This window comes from Hermetia illucens, chromosome 1, assembly GCF_905115235.1.
Source record: "Hermetia illucens chromosome 1, iHerIll2.2.curated.20191125, whole genome shotgun sequence".
Taxonomy (NCBI): domain Eukaryota; kingdom Metazoa; phylum Arthropoda; class Insecta; order Diptera; family Stratiomyidae; genus Hermetia; species Hermetia illucens.
This window is the reverse complement of record NC_051849.1, coordinates 79913342-79936979: the sequence shown is the minus strand read 5'-3', so window position 1 is coordinate 79936979 and position 23638 is coordinate 79913342. Positions and strand designations below refer to the sequence as shown.

The 23638-nt window shown below is 39.0% G+C and overlaps 1 protein-coding gene and 2 long non-coding RNA genes across 4 annotated transcripts in view; 2 read left to right on the top strand and 1 right to left on the bottom strand.

The window, feature by feature from the left end:
• LOC119653200 (Krueppel-like factor luna) overlaps positions 1 to 23638 on the bottom strand; it is a 406205-nt gene that overhangs the window by 350720 nt on the left and 31847 nt on the right. The window lies entirely within an intron of this gene.
• On the top strand, positions 2120 to 13988 carry LOC119653261. 2 transcript variants are annotated; one of them, XR_005249668.1, is made up of 3 exons: positions 2120 to 2381; positions 6964 to 7034; positions 13800 to 13988. It is a non-coding gene; the product is annotated as an uncharacterized LOC119653261 (long non-coding RNA). The 2 variants fall into 2 exon arrangements; XR_005249667.1 differs by lacking the exon at positions 13800 to 13988 and adding an exon at positions 12833 to 13047.
• LOC119653248 lies at positions 15679 to 16707 on the top strand. The gene is made up of 3 exons (XR_005249661.1): positions 15679 to 15812; positions 15903 to 16052; positions 16335 to 16707. It is a non-coding gene; the product is annotated as an uncharacterized LOC119653248 (long non-coding RNA).

The following is a 23638-nucleotide window of genomic DNA, read 5'->3' as shown; positions in this document are numbered from 1 at the left end:
TAATCACGTGCAACCACTCCTTGTAAAACACAGAAAAAAAATCCCTCTTACCGGGGTCATAACCTTCAACCCCACAGTAATTTCAGCTAGAAAGCAATCGAGATTTACGTTTTTACCAATGCAAATGACATTCGGACCGAGATTATTCCAGGATGGGCGAAATTAAAAAGTACTTTTTCCGATTTCCCCCCAAAAACGAATTGCAGAACAACGGCAAAGTAAAAAAAAAACAGATTCATCCCTTTGTGGTTTTGATCATAACCCCCAAAGGTATTATATCTACATTTATACTCTCCAAGTTGCCCACAATCTGGCGAAATTCGGTATGCAGATCCTTTTTATTTCCATTTCTTTTTCAGGGCGGCAAACGCCCCAAGGAAAGACATAAACCAACCCTCATTTTTACGACCACCCAGAGTTACAAAACGAACCTTTTTAATTGTTTTCACGAAAAATTCTCTGCCACCTTTCAAAGTGGATTTTTATTGAGTGCAGAATAACGAAATGCTCCTTAAAAGAATGAAAATCAGAAGACACATCAGAAGTAAGGAAGGCGCGCCCGAAAAATAGGCAGAAACAATATTGTGTCTGCCACGCAAATTAACAGTAAAGGAAAGTTGAAAACAAGCCAAAAGGAATATTTTCACTCGCCTGTAATTGTTTTCAGGAAAAATCGCATCGTGGGAGCTTGTGTTTCTGAAGGGACTTCGTAATTTCCCATAGCCCGTTCCTCTCACCGCGCCCAAGCTAAGATGGATTATTACGAGAATTAATAAAACGTTTTGTATAATTTGTTTGAAGTGAAAAATTAAACGCTCAAATCATTTTACTTTTCATTTTGAAAGGGGATCACCGGCTAACGACGATGACTAGCCCTTGTGAAAAATACTCCGGGTACCGAATCTCCGGTCCTGACCCTTGCACACGAAGGGTAATCTTTTCATTCTCTGTAGAAGTCACTGAGCATTTTGTTTCCAATATCAAAAGTCCAAAGTGAAATCAAAAGGCATAGACTCCTGTTTGAAACTAAAAAGGCAAAAAACAAATTGTACACTTGTCTGATACGGCAGCAGGTCCATGACGATTGAACCAGATCTCTGAAAAGGATATCAGAAAACAGGATAGGGTTGATATAGAGATACTTCTTGTTCTTTGAAACATCTGCTTCTCGCAGATATAATCTCACCCGAAATTGCCAACAGAAGGTCGTGTCAGAGTTTTCCTTTGCTTTTTAGAAAGACGACAACGAGTGTCCTCTTGACGATAGTTTCGTGGAAATCTTTGAAGAATTGTAAATGCTTAGGATCCATCTTCTTCGGAATTGGATATACCATCTTTTAGGTAAAGCACTACGGTCTGTTCTGCTTCGGAACAAGTGTAATGTGAGAGTCGGCAAATAAAATTGTTGGAGATTCCTTTAAGTGCGTTTCTATCTAATAAATTCGGGTTATTCAGCTACCTAACAACGTCTCCCACTTCTACGTTTCCAGGCAGGGTGTTTCATATTGTCCGATTCATTTTGTCTTTGCTTTCTTCTAAAAGAAAGGAAAACATCGTACTGACTAGATTATTCTTCTTTTCTGCGCATCATGAAAAAATGAAAATAGAATTTAGAAAACCGTCGCTTTGCAAAATGGATTAAGTCCTTTTGTAGAAACGGTACTTAATCTTTTTATAGCATTCTTGTCAAGCGCATTTTTTAGAATTCTATTTGGTTTAACTCAAGTCAATTAAACTGCTGGCTTTGATGGTATGAAAGTGTTATAGTGAAATTGGATTTGTCATTTTCCGTAAATACTCATAAATTATGTTTCCCTGCAAGTAATTTTAATTTATTTTGAGCAGCATACATGGTGGCCCAAAAAGAACGCTACTGTACTCTGAATAAGAAATCAAATTATCCTGACTTTCTTCACAGTTGAGTAAATTATATTTTCCTGTGCTCTGATGTTCGCTACAGCTTTTCCAACTACTGGATGCCATGATGTTTACAAAAAGGAAAACTAGAAAATGTCACTGCTAAAAATTTCATTGGAGGGAATTCCGCCAATTTCATCGCAGTCCCCATTCAATGCCAAAATTCATAACAGCATCACGGACGGTCTGACGGATGCAAAGGGTCCCTTTAATGACATTAATTACGCTCAAGTTCTGTTTCTTAACTAAGCAAAGTCAAAATTTTATTCTTTATTAAAAATGAGCAAAAAATAGGACAGTAATTAGGACAGTGCAACGATATAGGACGAAATAGGAGTTCATTCAGTCGAAGCGATAAATTTACCCATTTTTAATTTTGGCTGAGAGAAAAAACGTGGGCCGAAAACGTCACAGGATGTCAGTGGAGGGATAACTTAAAGGGTATTAAATTGCATTTTAATTAGGTGAGAGCTTTAAATTATTTTTCATGTTTTTAGCAATACCTCCAGTTTGCCTTTTTAGGGAAAAGCTAGGAGAACACTTTGTCCTTCAAAAGCAATTTCGTTATTCCATTTTGGACCTTGATGTAGGCGCCCAACGGCTTAACTAAGTTCGCTTCTCTCGATTTGTATTCTGTTTAATTTTCTTCTGGTGCTCTTGATTGCAGAAAACTTTTGCAATTAGAAGAGGAAATGCGAATTTCAAGTTCGTTAAATTTTTCTCTCTCTAATTTCAACGACGGTTGCGCTTAATTTTATTGGAGGGGAGATATGAAAGTGAATAAATCGCGATTCTGTTTAAAGGGTTTGTTAACAGTCCCAAAGAGGATTCGTTTTTAGATCTTAACGGCTGCTCCCTTGTTACGAAAAAAATAGACAACATTTCTCTTAATTTGCCACATGGATATGTATCGTTACAAAATAGCAATTATTGAAGTTATTATGAAATGTATGATACGCATTATGTCTTGTAGTCAAGCAGAATGCAATATTAATTGTATAATCAGATAATTACTTTTGGACAAGCATTCACAATTGCAAACACCGTTTCCAACACAAGGCAATTATTTTTTATTCTGCGTATACCAATATTTCGGGAACAACTTGTTCCCTTCTTTAGTGCAGGATATATATACGCATACAGTTATTCCCAAAATACTGGTATATGTAAAGTAAGAAATAGGTGTATATACCCTGTACTGAAGAAGTTTAGGCTTCCCTTTGCCCTTTCTCCTTGCCCCTCCGCCAATTTTATATCCCTAACAACTACCTGACATCCTGCCCTACGCCATTGTTCCATATCTAGCAGGGTCTGCCACGTCTTCTATTACTTTTTCGACCATAGATATTGCCCTTATAGGCTTGCAAGAGGGATCGCCCTTACCAATATGGATTAAGTAACAGGCCTACGGCAACTTAAAAAAAAAATTTCGGAAGATTGCCCTCTTGCACGTGGCCAAAAGGTCGCAATTTTTATTGCTAAGACCAAAAGTCTCCAAAGAATACATCAGGGATGGCAAAATAGCTGTTTTGTTTAGTAAGAGCTGTGCTTGTGTGTTTTGTAAGGTAAAATGGGCTCCGTTGGCTGTCAACAACAGTGGATTTCGTATTCATGTTATCGGTTGTGTTTTTCAACCCTAGATGGGGGAAATCATCAGCGATTTCACAGTTGCCTTCTGTATCTGCCCCGCTTTCGGTTAATCAACGCTATTGCATGTTATTGTCGTCGTAGCCCCCAGCTTGGTTAGTCTTACGATATTCATTTTGTAGGAACACTGAATTCTCTCACGACCGCGCTCAGTTTGCCCAGCCATGCTATCATAGGAGGTCCTGAAGTCAAGGAAAGGATAGTGCAACTGATGGCTATATTTCAAAAGTTTTTCGATCATATGCGCAGAAAGAAAATCTAATCTGATTTGCCTGTAGTCAACCCTCTTTAGTTAATTAAGATCAAAGTTTATACAGAATATTCGTCTCACCATGTTTCATTAGGATAGAAGCTATTTTGAGTGCTCGTCCAGCGGCTTTAGCTTTTGCAACACGGGAAATAATATTCTTCTGATTGCAATCAGTATCTATAGAACGATGCTAATTATATGCGAACAATGTGGTATATTTGTACCGTCCGACTGCATGCTATTTTACGTATCCGAACTTCGTGTCACAGCTAATTTTGAATATTGACCATAACCAGCACAATATTCTCACAAAAGGGCCAACAACGAATGTCTGGACCGAAAATGGAGAGGTTCTCCGATAGGCTTTATAATGCAGAATAAAACCGACATCGACCTAATATGTAGATTTCACTGAAAACTTAAAGAGAAAAAAAGGGAACGCGTGTACATCCAGCCAGTTAGATGTCGCAATTAAGAGAGGGAATATCCCGTTTATAAATTGCATCCCCATTTGATACATTTAATAATGTTTGATGTAATTAAGGCATGATGCTAGTAACCTTCACTCACCTCAGCTCATCTACCATGAGCGCTCCCCAATAACGGTATCGAGGTCCCCAGAATGCTAGCTTTCTACAACTTGAATGGTCCAGCGTTACAGGCTGGACATTCTGGGTTAAGTGGGGTTAGATGAAGGAACTTTGGCAAACACGCTCGTCCTTTTTGGGGCACTGCGCGATTGTAGTTCGGAAAGCCTGACGGAAGTAAGTGTGAATTAATGGTCACTTGCTTGTTGTGTCCGCCATATCTCATAGGTCGGAGAGCCACAACAAACCAAGTTCAACTGCTTATATGATCCGACTCGCTGGCCACGTACCGAAGGGTCGTTACAAAATCTGTATAACATCCGATTAAGTGTGATTTAAGTGGCTAGTCACCGTAACATGCTCACGTGACTATTTCTTCTGACGGTCTCCCAGCAGAGCTACTTCCACTTATATAGAAAGCCGAGATCTTTTCCAGATAATGAAAGAAGGGGATGATCGTTAAGATTCCGGAAAATGCACTCGTGTTGAGTGCGACAACTGGAGAGGTATTTGACTGCTTCCCGCTGTCGCAAATATAATAGGTAAAATACGCCTGCAAGGCATCAAAGAACATCATGAAAGCCTGACCGACAGAGAGCAGGTTAGCTTCCGATCTGGATTTTTCTGCATTGACTGAGGATTTCCGTGGACCATGACATCTTTTCTCAAGCAGCTCTACTATAATGGGGATCCCCAGCGTGATTATCTGCATTAACAAGCAGAGCGAGAGCGTTGATCAATTTGTGTACCTCGGAAACATCGTTTCTGCCGACGGTGACACCGGACTAGATGCCGATCGATGCATCAATAACGCCAGATCCGCGCGTGCTGCCTTACGTACGTACTTTAGGAAAATAAGTGACAAGAATTGTCAACCATTTAAGCAGAACAGATGAGAAGCATGACCTACTTGGAAGATGAATCGTAAACCAAGAGAGAGCTTAATACATATATGCAATCGGAATGTTGATGAAACCATTTTTCAAGATGCTTTAGTTTATGAAGGAAAATTCTAGGAGATGCTGCCTTAGATAAGTAGGAAGTATAAAAGCACTGCACGGGTATTTTAGCCGGCGGTGATATTCATAATTATTATCTGAGAGACCTAAAGATTGGCTTCCTATAAAAGGAAAATACATTACGAGCAACATTTAATTAGATAAATTAGGACAGCTAACTAGGTAAGCTTAGAATAGGAAGCCAAACACTGAAATAAACTAGGAAACCACACTGGCAATAAAATATTTAACAACTTACTGGCAGTATATCTGTTGCTTTTAGTTAAATGGATGACGCACTTCACCTGGTGTGCTCTCCTAGGAATTAAGAATTCCGACTGTACTTGTGGATTCCCTTGATTCTTAATTCTATTTGACCTTTGAAATTTCCCAGTTTTCAATGCGTCTCCATATTATTCAAAGGAAACTTACCACCGTATATATTATGAGAACAATAAAAATTTATTAGCGTAATCACCTTGGCGACTCCTGCAGATAAATTTTCACGTTTCTCACAGGGAGGCATACAATTTATTATACAGAAAACGCTGGAACAGTTCATAAAATTCATTTGAAGCACATCATTGGCGAGCATAAAGCCTTGTTATTAATTTACATATTTGACTTTAAAAAGATTAACTAATAAAACGCGTGTGCCTGCTCATTCGGGGTATTGTAATGACCCAGCAACCGCCCGACTGACGGACTAGAATCACGTTACTGGAACAGGTGTTGTGAAGGCAATTACCTGTAATATTTCATTCTCTTTCAAGCTGCTGTGTCGTAAATATCCAATGGCTGTGCAAACACACATACACACCGTATGGAGTTAGTTGAAGCTCCTGTTTGCCGCGCACTCCAAGTAAAGTTTCTTGGGGAGGATGTTGTTCGCTGAATGTATGGTGGTGCCAAGGTAGTGCTTACTCATCCGAGAAATGATATCATTGATAAGATTCTTCAGGTGTGATGTTTCAATTAGCGTAAGGGCATGATTGTGATAGAGTTATTTAGGAAACGATGTGAATGATAGACGGTATGAATGATTCTCGAGCCGGAAATTAAAGCTATAATTGGAGGAATTCTGGTGAAGTTTGAGATGCCAGTTCACCAAATTATACTTATCATATTCGACCGTCAGACAGCAGTAGCAAATTGACACTCTCCAACAAGAACAAATAAAATACTAAAATCCCTCAAATTACTTGCACGCCATCACCACTGGCTTACAGACGAGAACCAAGGAAAATCAGCCCACAGTCTTCTTCAGGTTCAGTTCGTCATTTTTACTCGCACCGCCACAGCTCATTTTTCTTATTCACAATAGGGTGCAATGGTAGCGCGGCCCTACACTTTGTAGTATTACAATTCGGGTCATGTCGTGTGCATCGAAATGTTACCAGACATGATGACAAAACAAAAGGGGGAAAAATTGAAAAAAAAACCTCCTAAGTGGTGTCTCCTTTTATCTGCGCTTTGCTATTATTATAAGATATCTCTAAAAGCCATACAATTGCTGTTAGTCACTCATTCACTGCATTAACCACTTGCCTTGCTTTTTTCGTAGGAAATTACGGTAGAAAATGTGCAGGTGAAAGAAGAATGGATGGATGGGAATTGGAAATGTTAGTACAACAGGTAAGGGAAAATTACGGATTATTCGGATGGATTACAAATGACATGATTTACATACGTGCAAGTAGTAAACATTAGGATATGTTGTCACGGTGCATGTTGGGGCAAGTATTTTAATTTAAAAAGTTTTTTCTCTTTAAGACATATATCAGTTGTAGTATCCAAGCAGCTTTCGTTTCGATATTTCGGCAACTTCCACGAATTTAGATTTCCGTTCTGAAATTAAAATGTAAAATTCTTGCTTCCGTTTGAGGAAGGAAAAATAGGTAATCGGGTGTGAAACCGCAACAGTCATACCCGCCAGGTTAGATTTCATTTCTTGGAATCAAATACCGAAGATATCACAAAAAATATTGAATTAAAATTGTAGGAAGAGACATTACGAAGACAACAAATAACTTTTAGTCCAAACAAAACGGTTACTTAGTTATAGCTGCCTTTACAGAGACCATTGAAATGGCATTCAATTGAAGAAAAAACGATATTCAGCAACATATCCTGTGACATTTTGATAGGAACTGTCACAGGTCAGCCCAAAAAGTTAATCAGCTTTTAATTTACACAAATAATCAACATAATATCAGAAGTTAGAAGTAGGCATCCTTGATTTTCAAACTAAAAGCAATCACCCACTCTTCCTCGTTCTCGAAGTCCAATGCTCAACTCTGCATGAATCATTTTATGTAGAAAAGGTTTCGTAGCATCCCACGACAAAACTGATTAGGAGTAGCTCGTCGTCGTTTGGAATAATCTCAACACACAACAAAAGCTACGGCTAAAAAAAGAGACTTCCTCACATTCGTTCTCAATTAGAGCGGAACAACCACTATCATTGACAGCGACTGGTCTAGACGTGAGTGTTTGAGGTAAACCCCAACTGAACAGCAGCGCGTCAAAGACAACGAACATCACCTCATAGTAATGAAGGCAATGATCTTGCGCTAAATCACTGGTAAAACTTGCTGTGACCTCGCTTGAAATCAGGATATTCACGATCGACTTAGCGTCTCACCATCATGGATGACAGCGCCATTTTTTAACTCGCTACCTAAGGTTGGTCTGAATATTCCAATCTTCTTAAAATCACAGGCGAGGTGCTAGACAATGATTAACAAGTCGGGAAACCGGAAGCTGGACGCTTCAGGTACGAAAGGTATTGTGTATTTCTTAGTATGCAGCACGTAATATATCCATATATTATGTGAGAGTATCCACTTTCCGATTTTAATAAGGTTTTGTTTTACAACATGTGTTACAATAAACAAGGCAAAGGGGCCGTCTAATAACTTGCGGAAGTGAATTTCCGAAGCTAAGAGTGTCTGTGAAGTGGATTCGTTCATGCGGAATTGCTACATAATTGCAGCATTAAGAATAGTTATCATTCCGATGCTCGTAGTTCTTCTAAATAAAAATAAAACTAGGTAGCTTTCCCCTACTACAATATATTTTAATAGTTAGTAAATACGTATTTCGAGAGCTACGTACTCTCTTCCTCACTACTTAAACTAATCTAGGGACCCCAAACGACCATTGTCTTTCTTCAAACGACGATTAACTAGACAAAAAAAATAGTAGCCCTCCTAATACAGTTTGGTTCATTCATATACGCCATATGCATGCATTTCGGAACCGACCTTCATCAGTACAAATACACCTACCCGCTTGTTGTACTGGTTTTTTGTTAAAAACCAGAAGAAATCAGGCAACCAAAACGGTTATTTGAATGAATAAGCATTCAAGGGACCCAACCCTCAACAGGTGTCAGCAATACAACAATAACAAACCACCTGAAATGATGGAACACATCACGACCTGGGCAAAAACAATGAATATTCAATTGGACCTCTGGCAGGTCACATTTGAGTTCATCTTCTCCGAAAAACATGTTACAAATATTAAAGCCATTGAATATATCATTGTTAGCTTTGAATGAATTAGAAACAAAGCCAGTATGCGTCAACCAATTGCCAGTTAACCTACTGCTGCATCAAGGGTAGCCAAGTTCTTTATCTGGGCAAATGTTCCAAAACACCAGAACCGGCGTCAAAATCTCTCAATTGTGGGAAACAACGATCACCCCGCAAACTACGAAATTGCCCAGGTAGTGCCAAAGAGAGCAACGCGATGGTTGGTGCCCTGATTTACGATCTTCGAGTTGGGCATCAGCACCATCACTGATCGAACTCGTAATTAAGAGTTCGAGTTATTGTTTGGCCAATACAAGTCCCACATAATGCTCCAGTTGGAAACCAATTTGCACTATAAGCACAAATTCAACTTTCCTATCTTCAACTTTTCCCATACTGACCACCCACAGTTTAATTCTCGCCTTATTGGTAGTAGTAGATCTCTATCTTTTTCCCCAGCGGAATCCCTCCTCTATCCCAACCAAGCACAAGCCTAGAACCTAATAATAGATGGAGACCTCAATGGCAAGTACTAGTCTTGATCCGATACACGGTCGAAGCAGAATGGGTAGAGACTCCACCCTTTGCTTACAGACGCTCATCAGACCACTAACCTGTCCTACTTTCGCTTAGTCCTACTCTCCTTCGATACAAGTTATTATCACTCGTTTCTGGACCATTTCATCATCAGAAGTAACATTATTATTAACTCCCACCGGAATACAAACAGCATAGTATCAAAGATACCACACTGGACTAGTCGCCAGTACAATGGAGTAATTCAGAAAGTATGCAACGAGCTGATTCCACCCCGCCTCCTCGACCATCATAACCTAATTTCCTTCCCCAAGTATGTCCTTGGTGATGTGAAATATAAACATCCCCTCCGACGGAGACTGTCTAGGAACAGATACTCCTCGTAGTCCTCTCACCTCATAGAAGAAATCGATAATCTTGAAAGAGCAATCCGAAAACGAACTGAATCCTGTTATATTCAGGGAAATCAGGAAGACTTGTCCTTACCTGAGCAGAACAACCCAACACACGCCAATTTGCCTCAAAGTACTTAATTCATTCATTCATAATCTTTCCACCTGTCCCAGAACCACCAGGATAACCCACCCATCGCTTTCTCACACCGAACATCGTCAGACCGTCAAAAATAAGAAATCGGCAGGTACCGATAAAATCCCATACACAGTTTTAAAAAAATTTAGTCAAAGGTTTCACCCTTTCCGTTCTCAGTTATCAACCACTACCTCAGCAATGCCCATTTCTCCACGAATCTCGTATAACTCCCACCCCAAAAAAGTAAAATATTATTTAATCACGATAGCTACAACCTATCTCTTCATCATTCTCGTTCCGTCAGGATCTTCGAGTGGACAATTAAATTCATTATCGACGACCACTGTGACTCCAATTGCACACTTCCCAAAGGTCATTTCGCCAACGGACTTAATCACGTTGACGTTCTTTCCGGTATTAAATACAAGATTCCAACCATAGACGTCTCGACCTTAGGAAATCTTTCGACTCCGTGAGTCCGCTTTTAAGCTTTTTAAAACCCTCAAATGCAACGAAATCACAAGTTAACATCCAATAACACCTTTCATCCTCATACATATTCTAGCAGGACTTTCCTAAGATTCAGTCCTTTCAGCCACTCAGTTTTACCTGTTCGTCGCTGACCTGCCTAAACCGAGTTCTAACCCTAATTCCATCAAAACTCTGTAATATGCGTAATGATGTAATGTAATGAATTTGAGCCCATCGCCAGGATGGACTGAATGTAGATGCGGAACGCTAAAACCAGCATACATCAAGGAACAATAAGGATAGGCAAAGGAATGCGATAACTGGGAGGCAATGCAAAAGTGTCTACTTCATTTGTAGCCCAAATTGCTAATTGTTTGATTTAGCAGTTCTTTTTCTAGTGCAATGAAGCATGTTACTTTCTGCATCATGCACCAGATAATTTCGTATTTTAATATGAGAAATAATACCGATTCCATTCAAACGCAAGCAACCCATTCCCAGATAAATTGATTCACTTTTGAGCTCCGGAAAATTTCCATGTAATACGTTACCCTGCTCTGTTGTTGCTCCTGAAATAATCCTGCAGAAATATATTCATATGTATGCGGTCAAATGAAGGATCTGGGACAGTTTGGCATTGACGGCAGATATCGACTTCTAATTGTTATTCTGGGATTGTTTCTTCCCTAGATTTATAAAAGCCTTTAAACGTGCACCATTTAGTGAATTATCAATGCCAGGACTTTACACCTACTACCCCTCCACTCAACAAGCTACAATAACTCAAAAATTAGAAATCAATCTTTTCTAGGGATCCTTCAGAGCTTAATATAGCCAATTCTAATTATTTAACTTTATCCAACTTCTAAAAACTCTTCTGTATTTTTGTGACGTAAAGTAATCTAACGTTCACAAAAATATTTCAAATGGCACCGCACAAGTGCACTTGTGCTTTCTCACTTTTTCCGCAAAACTACCCACTTTGTCCGGAGGATTACACCCGCCATTTGCTCATTTCCTTAGTTGCAGAAATAAATCCATGCATTTTTCCTCATGGGCGAGTAAAATCGCATTTAACAGAGCGCACCGTGTGGACCTATTGACTGAATTGTACGCCATTGTATGCACTAAATAAGACAGAAGTACGTACAAGGTGTGCAACAAACGCACAATTCCCAGTAATTAAATTTCAACGCTTTACGACGCGCACATAGGGAGCCCTATTTGTTACGGGCAATGGCCTTTCCACTCTTTGTGACACGTGCACTATACCATATAAATGCCACAGAGCGGGCTTGGTGCACCTTCGATGTCGGAGCCTACCATGCCGCTTCGCCATTATGACTACCTGTGTGTCATTTCAACAATCAAAGAAAACACATTATAGCTCTGGCGTACGTTGCAGAGCCGAAGACGTGACACTATGATCTCGTCGTAGAGTCGATATGGAGCCAACAGCGGTCTCCATCGTGGAAAAACACAGTGACACTCCATTCAAAACACCTATGCACTCATACCTACCTGGGGTCGTCAGTCCCCGCATTGCAAGAGGTGGATGGAATACAGAACGGGAAAAGATTAACCCAAGATGGAAGGTTTTCTTTATTTCGTTCTTGGAGCTGATGCCAAATTATGTGACGCTGACTTGCCTGCATAATAGAGAGAACCTACTTCGTTGCCCCAGTCATCCGACCGAGACTCGTGGAAATGCTAATTAAGCCCTTTCATGAATCTCGCCATCATCATAATCGTAAAATTACATAAATTGCGGGTACACGTTCTTGCTTCTTAGCAACGTCTGTAAGCCATGCAATAAGAAGAGAGGTTTTAACGAAGAGGATGAGTTGTTGCCCTCTGACTTTTGAAAAAGAAAAATTTCGGGTGGACTGAAGACGGGAAAAAACGAAAGAACATTCTGATTTCCATTGTCTGGGCTGCTTTAGTCACTTAGTAAATTACTAAATAAATTTTGATTGAATAGCATTGTTGGAAGAGCTATTAGAAAGCAGGTCACCCTCTGTCTATTCTTTAATGACATTGTTGCATACTGTATCGTGAAAAAGCCTATTTACTCGGAAAGCTATTGTTCATTGTCTTGAAAAGATTGTACAGGTAAATACGAGTAAGTAATAATCAGCTTAATCTTGGAGGGAAAACTAATGTTCGCAGACATATTGGAAAAGAAGTATTTCGTGCAAGGGTCACGGAAATACATGTTGCCGGTGGTATTTACGGAACGAATGGGAAGTGAACGATTCAGTCGCATGAATTGTATGTGAAATATTCAGATACTTTTATACTTTTCTCGAATATACACATTACATATTTTAATGACTGACCTCTTTTCAATTGTAGAATTTTCTTGTACATTGAACCAATTCACTGAGGAAATCGCATGATGTCTGCTACATAAGCTGTAATGAGACCTGACCTGAACAGCGCAATTTATCTGAAAATTTCTCCATGTTTCATAAAAAACGGGGCAATTTAATTTTACTCTGATATTCTAAGCTTTAAAATTTCTTGAAAGCCACCTATAAGTACCGTTGATAATAATCTGAACCACAAAAACTGAAATGAGGGAGATCATCGTCGCAATAAAGTTGCCAAACCAGAAACTGACGAAATGGTTACTGGTAAAGCGAACTGGGATAAGGGTCGAAACAAATATGCAGTGAAGAATAGAGAAACAAGAAGGAGATTTCAAACTATAAGACCCTAATGCTCTCCGATGTAAGAGCACTCTCTCCCAACATCCGGTAAAAGAGACGCCGTGTCTCTTGGAAGAAGTACTGCTGATGAAGGAAGAGGATTCAGCAGAATGAAAGAAGGAAGTGTGCAATAGTAAATAAGAATTTGAAAGTCGAATCTGCAGGAAAAGTACGCATACGTACGCATAGTACGCTCTATCTCAATAACGCATGGAGTCGAAAAATGGTCCCCACTAATTTCATGATCAACGCGATGCATATGGTCCCGCCAAACAGGATTGATTGATTTAAATTATAATTAATATATAGGCATGTGTTCGGACACTCACTATTATCGTTCTGTTCTACAAAGGTTGTCTCAAACTTCTTCAACATCGGACAGTGATGCATTGGATTTTTGTAATATATCTAAAGCTATAGCAAATGACCTGTAGATTTTTAACAAACCTTCGGCTGCCCTTTTCATCATTATGTTTGTAACTTTTAAGTATATGACGCTATCTATACAATTTTTATAAAAAAATAATTTTTCGCATATTAAAATCTGGCTTGAATCACAATTATATACACTATTTTACTAATTCGGGCTACGATCGTTAATGACATTTCAGGGGAATCTCAGAAACACAAAAGTTTTTTTAGAAAGTTTCCAGACTATCTTTTGGAGGAAATCTCAGTGTTTTTTGCGGTGTGAGGCCGCTGACCCAAACGACGCCTTCGCGCTGAAACAGAAAATTTGTCATGCGGAATCTTAAATAAAGCCAGACTCAAATTGGTGCTCCTCGAGAGTAATTCCGAAAGTGCTCGCAAATGATATAATCCTTGCTGGTGGTTCGACATGCTGCAGTGAATTCCGTAGTTGAGCCGAGTTGAGAGTTGGCAGTTAAAAGTGTCAAAAACTACTATTTATGGTTTAATTAAAATAAATACAATAAATGTAAATAAATAAATAAAAAATTATGTATTTGTTTTTTCTAAAAAAATGTTTAAAATGTCAAAAACAAAAAAAAACAAGATTATTATCAACTCTGCTGCTAAGTACAGAAAACTTCATCAAAGGAAAAAAAGACGCGTGTAGCGGATCTCATTACCAGTTCAACGTGTGTTGTTGAACTAGCTTGTTCTGTTTATCCACAGTGATTGTTTTTGCCTGCTCTTTTTTGTTCCTGCAGTTAGAATAATCAAAATTTTATTTTCTGCTCGGTAAAAATGCTGCTGAAACTGTTTTGTTGTTGAAAACAACATCGAGTTGAAACATGCTTTGTGCTTTGAAACTAATCCAGATTTTCTGTTAAAGATGATTACTGATAAAACAGTGAAGCCAAGACTCCATTGGCGCCATGTTCAAAAAGTGTCTTCAGGACACATCATTCCTCAAAAGATTGTCGATTTGATTTTTGATGCCAAAGACGTGGCTCATTCAGAGTTTGAACCCTTAAGCCAGACCGTCATTTGAAAGTTTTAAGTAGATTGCAGAACAGCGTTCGTCAAAAAAGACCCGAGTTGTGTAAGACAAAAGGTTATTCCACCACATCAATGCACCTATACAGTTAGTTACAAAAGAACACTAATTTAACAATATTGAACAAGGATGATCTGTCAGAAATTTCTAAAGATAACTACCAAAAATGTTTCGAACAGTGGAAGCACCGGTTGGACAAATATACCAGTTGCAATGAGGATACTTGAAAGGGGATATTTTGTAAAAAAAGAATCAAAGTAAATCGATTTTAAAAAATAATTCTGCTTTTTGGGCACCCCCTCGTGTATTCCCTGCTCCGTTGGAAGAAAGTAGATACAGCGCCAACCCGTCGTCGGTCTACCCAAAATGCCATCAAATCTGCACCGGAAAAATGAAAGGATTGACGACTACCTGAATCAAAGAACATCTAAGTAATATGCAAGTAGCAAGAAAAGGGCAAACGGAAGACGTCAGATAATTAGTAACAGTCAGTTCCGCCATGTCCTCAATTACCACAGCATAGCCATGGGCAACTACAAAATTTTTCACACCGGTCTAGAAATACGAAACTTGGATGTCTTGGGAAGTTTAGAAATTTTTGAGGCCATCTAAAAATAAAAGGATCAACAGTTTTTCAGCATATGCATATATTTAAACGTTGCACTAACGTTCTACTTCCAAGGAGTCCAGTATACAAATAGATGCAATGAACTTTTTTGAAAGGATTGTTAATGCACTAAGAAATAGACTGTCTAGCTCGTTAAATACCGGGTTATAAATAAGAATAATAAAACTGAAGCACAGTTTTAGTTTAAATGGTGGATGGGGCGGGAATCACGACACATAAAAATAGTTAGGTTTGAATTAAACTCTTTGGTTTAATTGCCCATTTTTAAAGTTGTTGTTCAAAGGAGAGTATTTTCACTGTCCAAAAAATATGTGAAAATACTACTGTCAATTTACTTTTGACACCCTACGAGTATATATGAGACTGCATTGCTTTTTGGAATGAAGATTTTCTAGACAATTTCAGTTGAATTAGTTCAGAAAATTAGGGTTGTCACACTCTGAGCCTTGTACATTTCGATTCTTTCCACTCTGGATTTCAAACTCAAGACGAAAGATAGTTCCCATGTAGGCAGGCTGGAGGACAAATAGAACGGTAAGGCTGATAGAAAAAGTTCTACTTCCCAAAGAATATATATTTGCTAGCCATCCGATTTCAGTACAAATAAAGTCCAATATTAAATAGGAAAGCAAATCGTAACAGTCTAAGTGATAAGTGCCGAGGGATTGGTACCATTACCTCAGTTGCAGTCATCGCCTGATGCCCTTCTTTGACAATATATGCAGTGCGAATGAGAATGATATTCTGGAACCTCAGTAGTATGGGATTGGTGAGGTAAACAAGAAGTGTGTTATTTAATCATTTAAGTGTTTCGTTTTCCGTCGATTTAATTAAAATTAAATTGATTTACAAATGGAACGATGACTTAATGTCAAATTATTGTTAACGGTTCGGAAAACTCATAATTTTTATGAACTGTTGGAATCTGTTAATGCCGATCGATTCACGCTATGAATGCTGATGAAACGAATGAAGATGTTGACTAAAGCTAAAAGGAATAGAATCTTACACTATCAACTGGATTAACCTCGTTCATACTCCTGATTTTCATTTCAGAGTCATTACTGGTAATGAATCATGGTTCTACGAAGCAACTCTTGGGTCCGTTTAGATGAGACGTTTTGAACTATTCCCCGTATTCCCCTGAAGCATGCATATGGACGTAAAAAGAGACGAGGAAGTGGAGAGGGTAGACGGAAAAGTGGGCAAAGGAGCTATAAAGAAATCTTCCGAGGCAGGCATCAAAAATTTAATCCCGTCACATCGAAAGATTGCGGCGACTATTTTCGAAAATAACTTACATATGTACAAATATAATCATGTTATTTTTCCTATTTTTTTTCTTTTTTTGAGTTTACTGCCTCTTACAGTAGCAAATTGGGAAAGGGTAATAAGCATATACGTCTTAGTAAGTAGCCTTTGTTTTTCACTCATAAATATAATTAAATAGCTAATAAAAAACAATGTTTTATTCAGATGGTATTTAGTGACGAATACCAGCTTGAAATAATAACAGGAGGGCGCTAATTCGTTCACGAGAGCGATGCAACAAAGGTATATGAAGACCATAAAACATCCATCGGCAAAAATGGTATGATATTGCCTTTGAACAAATGTACCAGAAATGAAAAGAAAGACCAAACGGCTACGGTTTCGTAGCAGGGCAGAGGTAACTCATCAGATGCTGCCTCACCCCTGCCCTGAGAGCAGTGTAGCCGAAGCGGTTCGCAGTTGTTGTACGCTCGTTTTTATAATTCGTAAAACACAGCACGATTTATATCCAACGTAAATAGTTCGGATCAAAGCTTGACCGGAGCTAGAAAATTTTTTGTTTTTTTTAGGGATTGAGGAGTCCTAAGTCAGCATCGACTTGATGTCGCACCGGGCCAAATGGAGAGCACTGCTCCTACTCTTTATGGTCCCACGGACTCCTTTTTGGGTTAACACCCAAAGTTCAAAAATGAAAAGAGGGACGAAGAAGGCTACGGTTTCGAGCTCTCATAGGATAACGACGAAAAATGTCGGAGAAATGAGCCCTACTTATATTGATCGTTTTCAGAATACTTTATAAGCAGAGAGAAACAAATTCTGGACAATGATCTACGCAACTCAAAGAATGACAAAGCTATGTGACTTACTAGAAATATTGGATTGGGGAAAAAGAAATGTCGTATTTTGTCAATAGATGGCGACACTTAAACATATCTTGTGTTGTACTTATCGCATCGGGTCTTAATATACGGCGATTTGAAGACGACAATCTGTGCTACAAGTGCCTCTTTCACAGTGTTGTGATCGTACATTTCAGTCTCAAGTTATAGCGCCTTAAAGATGGAGTCCACTAAGCAAGAAATTCGTCATATTTTACGTTTTTACTACCTGAAAGATAAAAATGCAACGGAGGCGGCCAATAAAGTTTGTGAAGTTTACGGGCCCGACACTGTAACGATTCGCACAGCACAGCGTAGGTTCGGTCGATCGATTTCGTTCTGGTGTAGTGGATCTCGAAGATACACCCCGTACTGGTAGGCCAATCGTTGTAGAAACCGATAAAATCGTCGAAATCATCCAAGTAGACCGGCATGTGAGCATTCGCTCGATTAGCCAGGAACTGGATATAGACCATGAAACCGTTTGGAACCATTTGCAGAAGACTGGATTCCAAAAAAAGCTGGATGTTTGGGTGCCACACGAGTTGACGCGAAAAAATCTCTTGAACCGAATCAACGCCTGCGATGCGCTGCTGAAACGGGACGAATTCGATCCATTTTTGAAGCGGATGGTAACTGGTGATGAAAAGTGGATCATGTACGACAACCTCAAGCGAAGAAGATCGTGGTCGAAGCGCGGCGAGCCGGCCCAAACCATCGCCAAGCCCGGATTAACGGCCAGAAAGGTTTTGCTGTGAGGTTGGTCGGATTGGAAGGGAATGATCCACTATGAGCTGCTCAACTATGGCAAGACCCTCAATTCGGTCTTCTACTGTGAGCAACTGGACCGGGCAGGCAGGCGATTGATCAGAAGCGGTCAGAATTGATCAATAGGAATGGTGTTGTGTTCCACCAGAGCAACGCTTGGCCTCACACATCTTTGATGACCCACCAGAAGCTACGGGAGCTCGGATGGGATGTCCTACCGCGCCCACCGTATAGTCCAGACCTGGCACCAAGTGATTACCATCTCTTCCGGTCCATGCAAGAAGCTCTTGGTGCTACTAAGTTGGCCTCAAAAGAAGCTTGCGAAAACTGGCTGTCTGATTTTTTTGCAGATAAGAGGGGGGGGGTTATAAGGGTGGGATAATGAAATTACCTTCTAAATGGCAACAAGTTTGCGAACAAAACGGCGCATATTTGGCTTAAATCGGAAAATTCTAAGCATGTTAAATAAAGCGTCAAATTTCGACTACAAATACGACATTTCTTTTTCCTCAATCCAATATAAGGATGCACACATTTACGCGATAAAAATTTCAAATTAATTCCAAGGACTAAATATTTGCTTTAAATAAGCTCTGAATACTATTCATGAGAGTTTCATTCTCTACAGTACCTTCCAATTGCTTAAAAAGCAAAATCAGTGGATGACTAATTTTTTTTAATCCACAGTATATATATACGTGCATATATTATATATGTGCTTGTTTTCAAAAGCCCTTACAAATACTAGTTGAAATATGGCCTGGATTTTTAAAGGAAGCTCATGACATCCAAAACCAAAGTATGCTAAATCGTGAAAATTTCTTTGACTCAGTATGAGAATTGAAGGACGTACATACACTTCCTGACACGAAATTAGCAATTTTCCAAATGAGGGTCATGTTTTGCATCGCAATACACAGCATCACCATCACATCATTTGTGCGAGAAGCAATTGAAATGCAAAAAAGTCGTCAAAAGAAACAGCATAACCATTTAAACTAAAAAAATCTGGTAATTAGCAATAATTATCTTTTCTCTTTTAAACGTATACATGCCAAAATCTCCCAAGCAGAAAAAAAACTCAATAATTTAAAGATTAGATACGTAGTCACGACTTGCATGCCTGGCCACTTAGAACTTGCAACAAATGTGTGAGACTTGAGAACTAGAATCAAAAAGTATGATCACGTACCTGGGTCAGATGTACACACACGAAAATCTACTTTGATGTCCCTTGGAGAAATACGCTAATCATTTGCCTGGTCATCCATTACAGTTTTCATAACTGTAAATATATATGTACATACACCCACATCAACCAATTTTTTGGGGACCATAGGTACCCATCACATTCCTTCAAAAAATCCCTACTTGAAGATGAAAATAAGAACCTCCAAAATCATGAACATAATTTGCTCCTCCTTGATTATGTGGATCCAAATCTAATATAAAATTGACCGCATAACATTTCATATAAAGCATGGCAAGAAAATGTAGATACACTACATCCTCAAGAGCCACGCGAGCGTAAACACATTTAATAATGAGCCCTTCCGTTCTTCAACAACCCTCTTCCCTCTTCTGTATTCCATCTTCAAATACACGAGATGCCGATGCTATTATGGCTGAATGTGATATAATTCCTTAATGAAATTCTTGGTACCACAATTTACGTACTTTGTTCTCGTTTGCTGTATATATTACAAAATAATATATCATCAAGGACATCCGGAGAAAAGCAACTCAGTTATGTCATAATTGTATGCTTTCATTTGTATTTTTGTGGGTGCCTGGACAGCATTTCTTTTATCCAGAGGAAACATGAAATCATGAAAAATCGAATGGGCGGTATTTGCCTGAATTATTTAAACTTTTCTGCTTTCGAAAGTATTTTCGAGAAGATATGAAATTTGTTGATGATATTTTGCATATGATGTAGATAAAATGTTTGTTTACTCTGCGAGATGTGTGTATTTTATAGCGGGATGTGCACGCGTGTGAATGTACATATGTAGGACTGTTCTTCGTGCATGACCATCCTGGTTTTCTCACGTTCTGTGTTAAATTATTTAACGATTTATAGAATAGTTTGTACGTCTCCAAATAAACCCAATTTCGAAATTAAACAGAAAGACTGGTTCTTATGCCTGCACCAGATGAATTGAAATATACAAGTCTATGTGTACATAGCATACGTATGAAGACCTTGACGATGATGGAGAGGCATTCTATAATAATAATGGAAAATTTAATGGATTCTCAGTTTTAATTTAATTTTCAGGGTCTTCAAGACTAAAGAATCAGTTCAGGCCTTAGAGATGAACTCATATCTCAACACAAATGACATTAGGACTATAAACACCAGCCAACCATGTAAGGTGATTCAGGCTGTCAGTCACGCCTGAACAGTCTACAGTCCATTCGTCCGCCTGCTGGACCACCATCCACGTACCGGCAAGCCGGACGACAACAGTTTTCACTCTGGCTGTTAAAGGCATTGAGACGAAATCAGAGATATTTTTGTGTTTGATGAAGATGCGCATAAAATTCTCGCTCACCGCCTAAACAGGGATTGTTCCATTATTTTCTGAGATGCAACATATTGCGTCCGTTATTTTCAAAATCAAAGGACACGCTAGATGACTTGCTATTTTTTTTTTAGTTGTTCGCCAATATTTTTCTACTGCTGCTGTATATATGTAACATATCTACTACCATAAAAGTCAGAGGTCCTGGAATGATCTGAAGAGTATTCTTCAAACAAAACTCAAAAATGTGAACTTGAATTATTTTATGTCTTTAGGGAGATACCATTTGGCTAATAGTTTGAGGGTTAGATTTCATGCAACGATGCCAGTCGTATGGTTTTTCATCTAATAGAAGGTGTAATCTTCCTTGTATTGAAACACGTTTTTCTCGACGTTTTTGAACTTTCCTAATCAGTCGTCATAAAAGTTGGAGGAATCGTTAACCAATTGCGCACAGAGTTCAAGTTTAATCGCATTTTCGCCTTTATTAATGCAGTCTCATGTCTTACTCACTATTCTTTGCTCGCTTATTTTAAATCAGACGTGTAGTGGTGAACCCATGTCTCATCTAAGGTGACTCTCAGGGGACGAGCTAGCCAGGAACGGAGCAGGGACGCCTTTACTCGAGCCAGAAGCCTTCTGTGGAATCGAAAACTCGTTGGTGGCTATGACATTAAAAAATGAAGAAGAACGGCTGAGGGAACTATACTGGGCGCACTTACCAGGCGTGCTTATGGAGGGACACGAACCAAGCGCACAAAGTACTGTTTGAACCTCACGAAGGAGAACCTCCGGATTATAGTGCGAATACTCAATGGTCATTGCCGACTAAACTATCACCTGGGGAAGCTAAAGATATTTACGGACACCGCCTGCAGGTTCTGGGTGGAGTGCGTCGAAACTTCTCCGGCAGTTGTGCAAAGTAAGTCAAGGAACCTAGGAGAATACTTAATGCCAGATAACAAGTTGAAATACTTGCGAGTAAGGAATGTATTAAAATTCTTGACGGTTATATGGTTGCTTAAGGTACTATAGCTAATAGGTACACTATACCCGTAAAATTGGCACAATAGTTCTTTAAGAATACAGTCCAAGTTGCCTTAGCAACTTAATAAGCAAATTTCCAAACGGGCCCTTTTTTGAACGCTGAGACTTTTTAGAATCAAAGTTCCTCTCAGAAAATAAAATGCGCACTCCCGTGACTGAAACTCACTGAACAATCTTATTCTATTCAACAACTTGACATATCTTAACCTAAAAGTTTACAAAATTCATTTCTTTCCGGAAGCAATTCTAAGCCAAATTCTTGCTATTTTGCCATCGTTTTCATTGGTTTGCAATATGATGCATTGTCTTGATGAAACAGCACTTCCTTTTGCTTCAAATGGGGCTGCTTTTCCACGATTTAACCCTTCAAACGCTTCGATATGTAATAGTCCCTGTTGATGATTATTCCCTTCACAGGATAGTCGATGAATTTTATACCATGAGCAACCAAAAATACTAGTGCAACAGCCTCGCTAGTCGACTGTTACGTCTTTGCACGCTTTTAAGCCGAATCACTCAAATAACGATCATTTTGATTCTGGTGTGAAATAATGGAGCCATGTTTCGTCCATTGTCAGATATCAAAGCAATAATTCGAGTTTTTCATGGAGGAAAAACTTCAAACACTGTTCAGAATTGTCAACTCGTTGTTGATTTTAGTCGATTGTGAGATCGCGGGGCATTCATGCACGATATGTCCGACATATTCTTTTGATATCTTCATTCCTCAGCTATAACGATCAACTTATTTCGTGGTCTTTTTTCATGTTTTTTTCGGTTACAGCCTGTTTGGGGCTTCCACACATCGTCTTCGATGCCCATTTCATCTGGTTTAAACTTGGCCAACCACTTCTCAACGGCTAGTTTTCCTGGTGCAAAGTCCGAAACATGCTTAGCAAGCAAAGCCTTGGCTTTAACAATATTTTTTTTTCCGCCAAAAAACAATACTTTATCAACATACGAAATTCATTTTTATACATTTTCTTCAAACTAACAAAAGTTGCTTCAGTCAATATACTCTATGACACGAACTAATACTCCGACAACTGTCAAATTTGTACACGTGGCTTTTGAAGGTTACGATGAACTAAAAATCATATGGATTTAATACTGGTAGAGCTATCTGTGTGTTAGCCTGCGAACTTTTCAGCCCAGCACGTATTAAGAAATTATTTTAGTGAGCTCTGCACTTTGGAATGAATTTTACGTGTTGGCTCTTTAAATTCGCCACCTAAATCATGTGAAAGCTGAAGCAGTATGTTGTCCATCATGGGAACATAGCGATTAGCACAGATGGTCAAGCGGCTAGAAAAGCATTAGTCTTCTAGTTGTCCGTCTGAACTAGTGATGCGGTGTTGCACTGATCTGAACGGTATATGCGATTTGTTATTATCTGCATTATTTGGATTCTCGGTAACAGGGACATAGCCGAAAATGTGCAAGCTAACGAGCTAGCCAGATGGGGCACAACGAGGAAAATATGATCACTGCGTATGTCAAAACTCCGTTGAATTTTCTCCCACTTACTACAGCAAACATCAAGTGGAGAAGACTAACCATCTCTGCCACATCGAAAACATTATCAGCATCGAGGGATCGCTGTTTTTATTTGCGGAGTCCTGTTGTGTTTAATCAGATAGATATCATTTCTCATCTTCCGATAGATATTGAGTGGGAATGGTGGGTGGGAACCGCGACTTCGACAGTGCAATGTTTAACCGCGATGTTTGCTCTTTTCGTTTTTAGTTCTGGTAAGAGTGTTTCAAAACAGTACCTTATATGCCATATGATCGCGACAATAAAACAATTCCACTGCATAGGGCGCTCCAAATCATTTTTCTTCTTCAGATTTTGTGATGACAAATCT